The sequence below is a fragment of the Cyprinus carpio genome, chromosome A6, assembly GCF_018340385.1.
Source record: "Cyprinus carpio isolate SPL01 chromosome A6, ASM1834038v1, whole genome shotgun sequence".
NCBI lineage: Eukaryota > Metazoa > Chordata > Actinopteri > Cypriniformes > Cyprinidae > Cyprinus > Cyprinus carpio.
Genome location: NC_056577.1, coordinates 104,213 through 113,670, shown reverse-complemented (window position 1 = coordinate 113,670; position 9,458 = coordinate 104,213).

Genomic DNA, 9,458 nt, shown 5'->3' with positions numbered 1-9,458 from the left:
TCGAGACCATCGCGACCCACTAGGGGGCCGCGGCCCACAGGTTGAAAACCACTGATATTCAGCACAAGCACATCATCGCTCTCTAGTGTCCAAAGCAGAAATCACATCTCTAATAATAGTGCTACTTACACTGATGGAGAGCGCTATAAACACATGCTGCTGTTCTCATAGAGGAACCACTAATGACTCAATAATGACATTGTACCTGATCACTGCACAGCACACACTAAATCTTATTAAATCCACTGAATCTTCTGAATATTGTCTATAAAAAGAACATCACCATCACAATGATAAGTTGACATAGCCATCCATAAAAGCCATGTCAAATTTAGGCTATTTTTATTGCACTTTTTACAACAGGCTACACAAATCATGATGTTAAAGTTTGTACGTTTATGCTCTGTAGTCACATTCAGCAGATTAAAAAGCCCAGTGCAACACGGAAAGTACCTACAAAGGACATATAAGTGTCAGAACTGGACTGGAAGTTTGGTTTAACAATTGTGTTTATTGTTTTTACAGTTGTGTCTTTGGGCTCTATAATGCACCCTGCCACACTGCAAAAACTGTTCCGGAACGGTTTGAGGGACATGGCTAACAGTTCAGTGTGTTCCCTTGGCCTCTAAATTCCCCAGATCTCAAGCTGGACCAATCCAATCCATGGAAGACCTACCTCGCAACTTACAGAACTCACTGCAGTCTGCTGTTAATATCTTGGTGCCAAAGACCACAGGACACACTCAGATGTCTTGTGGAGTCCAAGCTTCAAGTTGAATGCATTACAGCTGTTTTGGCAGCACAAGGGAATCCACAAGATATTAGGAAGATGGTTTTAATATTGATCAGTGTATTCCTGCTATAAGGACCTGAAACTGTAAAAGACAGACAGGTATTATTTTTTGGGAGTAGAATGGATATTTATTTTACCAACATCTTTGACTCATATTTAGGCATTTCTATGATAGCATCACAACACTATGCAACAGGAAACAGTGTACACAGGGAAAGGCTAGTTTTACACTTTTTTCATGTTAATAACATTAGTTATTTATTGATCATGTATTGGATACAACAAATATATACACAACAGGAAAGTATTTAAGTATGTAAGCCACTCATACACTATGCCCCTTACACTATAAGAGTGAAAAACATTTAAATGTTTCGGTCACAACATGACTTTGTTCAGTGCCTGAGCTCATCAAGATACAAATAATACAAACAAACAGCAGAAGAACATCTCTGATTTAAACATTCACTAATCAAACAAACCTACATGAGTCTCAAGGATAATCTTGTACATTTTAAAAAACATCACACAAACCACATCCTGATTCTATTTGAGATCCTTCTTATTCACACACAACCAAATAATGTTCACTATATTTACTGAACAAAGGGGAGAGAATTAATTTAACACTATTAGGTTTTGTTTCAAATATTGTTTTTTTTTGCTCATGTTTTTTGTTTCTGTAGATTAAAGGGTCTTAAAAAGCTCACATAAGCAGGAAGACACTCTTCAGCTACAAACTAAACACACATGCTCTGAAAGTCCACTCTCACCTACATGAGGTTTGTCCACCAACAGATCAAAACACATTTCTACAGAAATCAGACCACAGCAGGTTTCAGTTTGACTCAGATGAACACTGGTAAACTGGCACTGTGAGATCATACACGGTTTTAACTTACATTATTTTTTGTTTTTTTCCATACACAAAAATTGAAAACTGAATAAATATATAAATTTTTAAAAATCATGATGGTTAGGTTCCGTTTCACCATGAAATGTTCATCCACAATTTACACAATATTTATATGCTTTTAGACAACCCAGTCACACATTTACACATAATTATCTTACAAAACATAGGCTCAATCATTAAAATAAAGACTATTTTAATCCATTAAGAGCAGTTTAAGTCTTATTTAGGGTCAGAAGCACTATAACATTATATCATATGCAAATGCAGCGTGTGAACTAGGAGGGTCAAACTCTGTCAGAGGAGGATTCACATCAGGTTCAGTGTTTTCAGCAGATAGTCTTATTAGATCAGACTCTGAACAACTGAAGAAAATGCTTCATATGTTTGTTTTGTTCTGTTTGTGCTGCTGTCACCTGATTGGTAAGTTATTACAACATTTTATAGCATTGTTTAGATTAATTATTCTTGCGACAACTACTTTAAATTCAGATGTCCGTTCTGAATTTTAAATCTAAATTTTCAGGCCTGGAAAAGTAATGAATATCAAAATGTTAAAACTCATTGAAATTAAGGGAAATTGCTATAGTAATACAGGTAATGCCAACATCTCTGGCTCAGAAAGACGAATACTCCACTGAACTGCGTTCAACCCTCGTGTCTTTTTTTTTTTTTTTTAGAAAAGATGCCTAAAGGTGTGTAAATATTTTAATTCGTAGAAATACAAATTGATTGGGTCAAGTCATGACTATTAAGAGAAAAAAGAAAAGAAAGTTCTTTGGACATATATGTGTGGAAACCAAGAGTGAGATTTAGCAAATGTGTTTTATCTAATAATTTTTAATTATAAATGTGGAAGTGTTGAGAAAATTTCAGGGAGTTTTTTTTTTGTAAATATTTTTGTATTATTATTTTTGTGCTTTTATTTTTAATGTATTATGTCCTTTACATATTGATTTTGCTGTACAGCAGATAGTATTCAAATCTATTAAAGATTAAATGTTTGGTTGACACACATCTGTCTGTTTGTATATCTCACCTTATATTTGATTTTCTGTTTCTGCTGTTCTGGATGTTCTTCAGTTCACATTTAAAAGTTACAAATGGCAAATAAATTCATCTTTGTAAACCATTAAGAGTCTTAATTTGTGTAAAACTCTCTTTACATTTTACAGGTGTGTGTTGTGTTGAGATGGTGTCAGTGATGGAGGGAGATTCTGTCACTCTAAACACTGATGTTACTGCAATACATGAAGACAATGACATACTGTGGAAATTTGGAGCTGAAAACTCTCTGATCGCTCAAATCAAGAGAGGGAACCAAATCTTCCCTGATGAGAGATTGAAAGACAGACTGAAGCTGGACAGACAGACTGGATCTCTGATCATCACAAACATCACAACTCAACACGCTGGACTCTATGAAGTAAAGATTAGTGGAGCAAAACGTTCAACAAAAACATTCAGTGTTTCTGTCTATGGTGAGTAGAGATCATTTATCATTTGTCCATTTATATTTGGAAGTTTAAAAAAGAAAACATTAACTCTTCTGTGTGTACATTGTTGAGATGTAAACTGTTTAAACCATCGTTTTTTACAGTCATTTTAGGGTTAACAGTATTGTGTTATGGCAATGATACTGTAAATTTGAATTTAACTTTACACAATGAAGTGATAAAGTGATTTTTTTTAAATTAAAATCATGTTAAGAGTCATATTGTCTTGTGACTTATCTACTGAAAGAGTAAGTAGATTAACATTTGCAGATCAGCCTCATTTACTTCCATTGTGCGTGTCTTTCTTTAACCAAGTTTATAAATAAATAAATAAATAAATAAATAATTGAAAGAAAGAAAGAAAATGTAAATCTTACATTTTTTCCCCAAACCTGTTAATTGAGCTTAATGTGTAGTGAACCTAGATTATTCTTTTAACTACCTGCGTACTGAAATGTGTAAGCTTTATAAAGTTTGAGATGAAAGAAACACTCTGTGACCATCAACACACTTCACTGAAAAAAGACTGATGCTTAGATTCATCTATATTACTATTTTTCAGCCCATCTGCCCGTGCCTAACATTACCAGAGATTCTTCACAATCTTCTTCTTCATCTTCATCATCATTACATTTATCTGTATTACTATTTTGTGAATGTGGGTCATGTGACTCTCTCCTGGTACAAAAGGAAACAGTTTATTGTCCAGCATCCGTTGTGTCTGATCTCAGCATCAGTCTCTCTCTACCTCTGGAGGTGGAATATCAGGATAAAAACACCTACAGCTGTGTGATCAACAATCCCATCAGCAACCAGACTCTCACATCTCAACATCACTCAACTCTGTCAGCCATGTTCAGGTACGATAGTGGTGAATATTAGTGATTATTATCTATGTTTAGGTAAGATATTTGTGAATATTAGTGATTATTTATTTACAAAAATAAACCATCATTGAGAGATAGCTCAGTCTTGTTTGAAGTCAGACAGACTAACTGTTTTTCTTTGTGTTGTTGTGGTGATCGCGGATGTGCTGCATCTGCAGGAAATGTAGAAAAACTGATCATGAAGGCAAGTGTTACCTGCTGCTTTTAAAAAATATTTTCTAATTTTTCCTTTGAATATTTTAATTGATAACTAGTCCTACTATTTAAGCACCGCTATTCTCACAGTTTGAGTAACAGTAAGCACCTTTTTATGGAAGGACACCAGAATAATGTGGCACAAGTTACTGGGTATTTCAATGAATTATGATGTTTAACTTTTTGGGCTTCAATGAAATTTAAGAGCAAAGACCATACATAACCTTAATTGCATACTTTTTGTGTATGTGAAAATGGTTATAATATCAAAATGGACATGAAAAAAAGTGTTTTAATTGAGTAGTTAATTGTGCAATTGTGTTAATTTTTGTTTGAGTGGTTTTATTGTAATTTTGTTTTAAATATTATGTTGTTTTAATGTATATATTATCACTGAAACAGTTGAGACTCATGAAGAAGAGATCACTTATGCTGAGCCGACGTTCATCAAAAGAAAAGCACAGAAATCAGTAAGTTTATAAGATTTTACTTTCAAATCACTGTTAAAAATCTTGAATCAGTAGTTTCATCTTTTAAAATTGTATGTTAGTAGCATCCAGTGTAATGTAATTTGTTTTGCATGTTAAAAAGTAGTAATTCATATGAGTAATATATGACATGACACACTGAAGGAGCTGTATCACTGATATCATACAGTATAACACTGCTATTGCTTGCATTACAAGGCTAGATTTCATCTGAAATTATTCATGTAATTAAGTCAGATTGTCACGTTTGTTACAGATTGTAACAGGTTTGTTCAAAGAAGAAGAAGAAGAAAAAAAGAAACCCTCATAGAATTTATAATGGTTTTACAATAAATTTATTGGTTTTAATGGAAATTAAATGGTCCCTGTGGGTCTTTATTGGTGATTAGTTGCCTTCTGTTGGATGCTTTTTAAACCACTAAATACACCCAAAAACACACTGTACAGGGTTGTCAGGTCTGTGTAACAAAACCAGCCCAAAGGTCAATCAAAAATACCCCCAAAACAAGCCCAGTGACCAAGCTTTATCATTGGTATGCTTTTTACAGGGTTGTCAGGTCTGTGTAACAAAACCAGCCCAAAGGGAGGGGATCGTTGGGTTTATAAGAACCGTTTATAAGAAACCCAATTCCATTGAAAAACTGTGACTTTGGCAACCCTGTTACTGGAAAACATTAGGTGATGGTTTTAATAGTCGACAGCTGATGGATTGTAACGCTTGTAGATTGAAAGCATTCGAAATTCTCTTATGTTTCTATTGTTTGTTTCTTACAAGGGAAAGTTTTCCTATTCAGCTTTTATCATTTGTTAATATTTTTTTTTCACATGTAGTTAGGCAAATGCAGTTCAGAATTTGTTTTTGTTTAGTTCTGAAAAAATTTATGTTGTGTCATTATTAACAGCTGATACTGATGAAGTATATTTTACTACAACATATGATGTGTTTTTACAGCAAAGGTTAAAGAGGAAGATAATGTGGAAATATGCTCCAATCACCATGAGAAGATGATTAAACTTTAATCCAGTTCCAGTGACACTAATTCTGTCAAAACATTTTGTACACAGTCAAAGATGATCTTTTAAGCAAGATTTTGAATTTAGCTGTAATCATAAAAAATTTAGTCAAAACGAACCATGCTTTTGTCTCATCTAAGTGTACAGAGATGTGGTTTGATCTGCTGGGTGGACAAATGCTATTTCTGGATGTTTGTGGCTGATGTCAGTTTATGTGTGTTTGTCTTGATGTGTCAGTAGCGTGTGGTTTAAAGGTGTTTTTCCATTCTCTTTCACATCTGATGCTCACAGTTTGACTTCTGCTTTACACAAAACAGCTTCACTGTTGAAAGGTGTTTTTATATTTTATCTCTGACAGATAAATAATCCAACATCTGAGTAAAAATGTCATATACTATGTATTTGTGAGGAACCAAGATATGTATTCAATGATCTCTGACAGATAAATAATCCAACATCTGATGCATTCATTTTGTTTTGTTTATTGTATTTACTGATGACTCTTTATCTTCAAGAATAAATTTTTTTAGCATAAGCATCTCTCTAGATATCATGACCTCATATACTGAGTGCTAGATTCAGTAGTTATTTCCAGCTCTCGCTATTTTATGTCATATCTTATTGTGTTTTATACATATCATGTGAAGATATGCACCCGCTCCAGCTCTGCAGCTGCCGTCTGGACAAGGGAGCAAAACACAAGGGGAGTAATATACATCCTAAAGAGGAAGAAAGGTGATTTTTTTAGTGACTTTGAACATGACGTTGTTAGTGCTAGACACACTGGTCTGAGTAATATTTCTAAAACTGCAGATCTACTGGGATTTTCAAATACAACCACAGGTTTTACAGAGAAGACTGGAAAAATGTAGCTTGGTCTGATAGGTCTCTATCTCTGCTGCAACATTCAGATATAGGGTCAGGATTTGACAAACAGTGTGAAAGCATGCCTTGTATCATGCACACATACCTGCAACACAAGAAAACAAAGAAACAGCAGACCCGCAGTATTCATGCATAGACATTTTTAGACTAATGTTGACCGTATAGTGGTTTTAAGTCTGGTGATCGTATAGTGTTTTTCTCAATCTAGTTTTAAGTAATTTGAAACCTATGGACCAGTGAGGTGGGGATAAAACTAATGAAAGGGGAAATCTGTGAGGAAGTCTTCGCCACAGGGTTGGCCCCCGGGGCCTGTTGCACTTCGGTTCTTCCCTGGGCTCCCCACTGGTCTGTGTGTGTCCTAGTCTGTCCCTGTAGTTGGTGTGCAAACTTTACTGTGTGACGTCTCCATCTTCCAATGGAACATCAGTCATAACAAAACATCATAACCCAAAGAGAATAGGAGTGACTGGAGTGTAATATGTTCTCTCATTGAAAGGAAGTGACAGTCACCTTCCTGTAGTTTTATTTTCAAAGGATCTTTCATCTTTGTTGTACATTACTGGGGAAGTTAATCATTTTTGTTGTTAATTGTTAGGACCTGAGCAAGCTGCTCCAACAGTTAGGTGAAGTGGGGAGGGGCTGCTTCAGAGAGGGAAGTAGACTGAGTAGGAGCTGAGTAAAGCTGTTCATTTCTGTTAATGTCTTCTTGCTTTTCCTACACTCTTTCATCCAGTGTCCAGATTTACCACAGTAATGACAAATGCCCTCCTTCTTAGGACTTTTACGTTTCTGACGGTTCTCTGTGTTGACCTGAAAAGATGCTGCTGCAATCTTTACTCTGGCTTTGACATCAGAGTCTCTTTCCCAAGTAGCTAACCTGTCCAAGTTGTTTTGCAAGCTTCCAGTGGACCATGTAAGATCTAAGAATGGTATAGCAGATCTGTACTCGGCTAAAAGGCCATCAAACCATGTTCAAACTAGTTGTCCTTTATGATTCATTACCTTCTCTGGAGTGTCAGCTATTCCACTGTAAGCTGCAGCTGACTGACAAAACCTTTCAGTGTATTCACTTACAGTTTCATCCTTCTTCTGTACACAACTAGTGACCTTTGACCAATTCACTTTTGGTCCAACAATGTTCTTTAACTCTCTCAGAACTCCCTCTCTCAATTCATCTTTACTGGCATGTTGTAGTTCAGAAGTACACTGTAAAATCTAATAAGTTGGGCTTACTTAAAAAAAAGCACGCAAACTGATTGCCTTGAAAAAACTAAGTAAAGTGAAATAGGAATAGTATGTTGTACTGACAAATGCTTAGTTAGTATAGTTAACTTACACAAGAGTTCTAGTAACTAAAAAAGAACTGTAGGGGGTACTTGATCCTTTCATTTAGGTTTACTCATGACTTAGTATAGCTACTCACTGACTCCCAGAATGCATTGCGCAGAATAAATTATGCAGTTGCTTTGCTTTACAGTTGTTGTTTTTATTTGCCAATTTTATTTGCTGTCTTGTGTCAGCAGTAGCACAACAAAAAGAGCAAATAAAATGGCTATTGTTACAATTAATGAAAATAAATTTAATTTAATTGGTACCATTGTTGTGATTCACGTGATGAATGTTTAAGTCTGTGTGTGACTTCAGCATATTACCACACACTATTTAAGGATTATATAAAAAGCATATCAAGGTATTTATGAAAAATAAAATCTCAAAGAGACAAAAAATGCTTTAATTAAAAAATAGATTATTTTATAAAAGCAACCTATTTGTTACTTTTTTTTTTAATCAAATAACTCTGATTTCATGATGCATTTCTCTATTAATAGAGAGAAAATTATAGTAACATAAATGAAGTTTCAAGTGCCCAACCTAAGGGAACGCTAATCACAATAATGGTGAGTTAAAAAAAAAAAAAACGGCAATTAGCAACATATTAGTGCACTGCTGTGTAACACTAATGAGCGGATGGTATTCAACCATCTGTTTCATATTAATGAATCCTGACTCTCTAACACATCCTGCACTCAGAGACAAGAACTTAAAAAAAAAAGATAAGGACTTTTGTTTTACAACATCCTCCAACATAAAGGGGCGGTCACACTGCATTGACTTCCATTCATACGCATGCGAATGCGTCAGACCGGAAACGCAAGCTCATGCGAAAAATTTCGCATTTCGCTGCGTTCCAAAGTTCAAGTTTGGTGAACTCTGACCTGCGAATTCACATCACGTGAAGACGGGGGATCAGTAGAATATCAATAAGTCACTGCGTGACCTCTCTGCCGTAGTGCAGCATCCTATTTTATATAAAACATCTTTAAAAGATTAGAAAAAAAAAAAAAAAAAAAGCTTCATGGTTCGCAGTGTCAATGGAAACAGGAACAGATGGTACATTTGAATGAGGACACATTTTATAATTTTTTATTGCTTAGTGTGTATGTATTTATATAGAGAGAGAGACAGACAGAGAGTAAAACATAATAAAACGTTTTCGACGCCGTCGCAAAAGGCACAGTACAAGCACATTAATCCATGTTGTAATAACTGAGGGGAGACCGTTAACAGCTCCCGCCCATATTCGCAGCGGTGTCCGAAAAAATTTCGCACGTTCAAAGTCTAGTGTGACCGCCCCTTTACTCCCCACTTGGGCGCCGCGATGTCGACGACATCTCAGCCCTCGTGACGTTTATGACACCTTCGAGATGATCCAGAGACACTCTTGTGAGCATCAAAGGAAAGACAAACACCCGCCTTTTTACTCACAGCACGACAACATTCCAGACA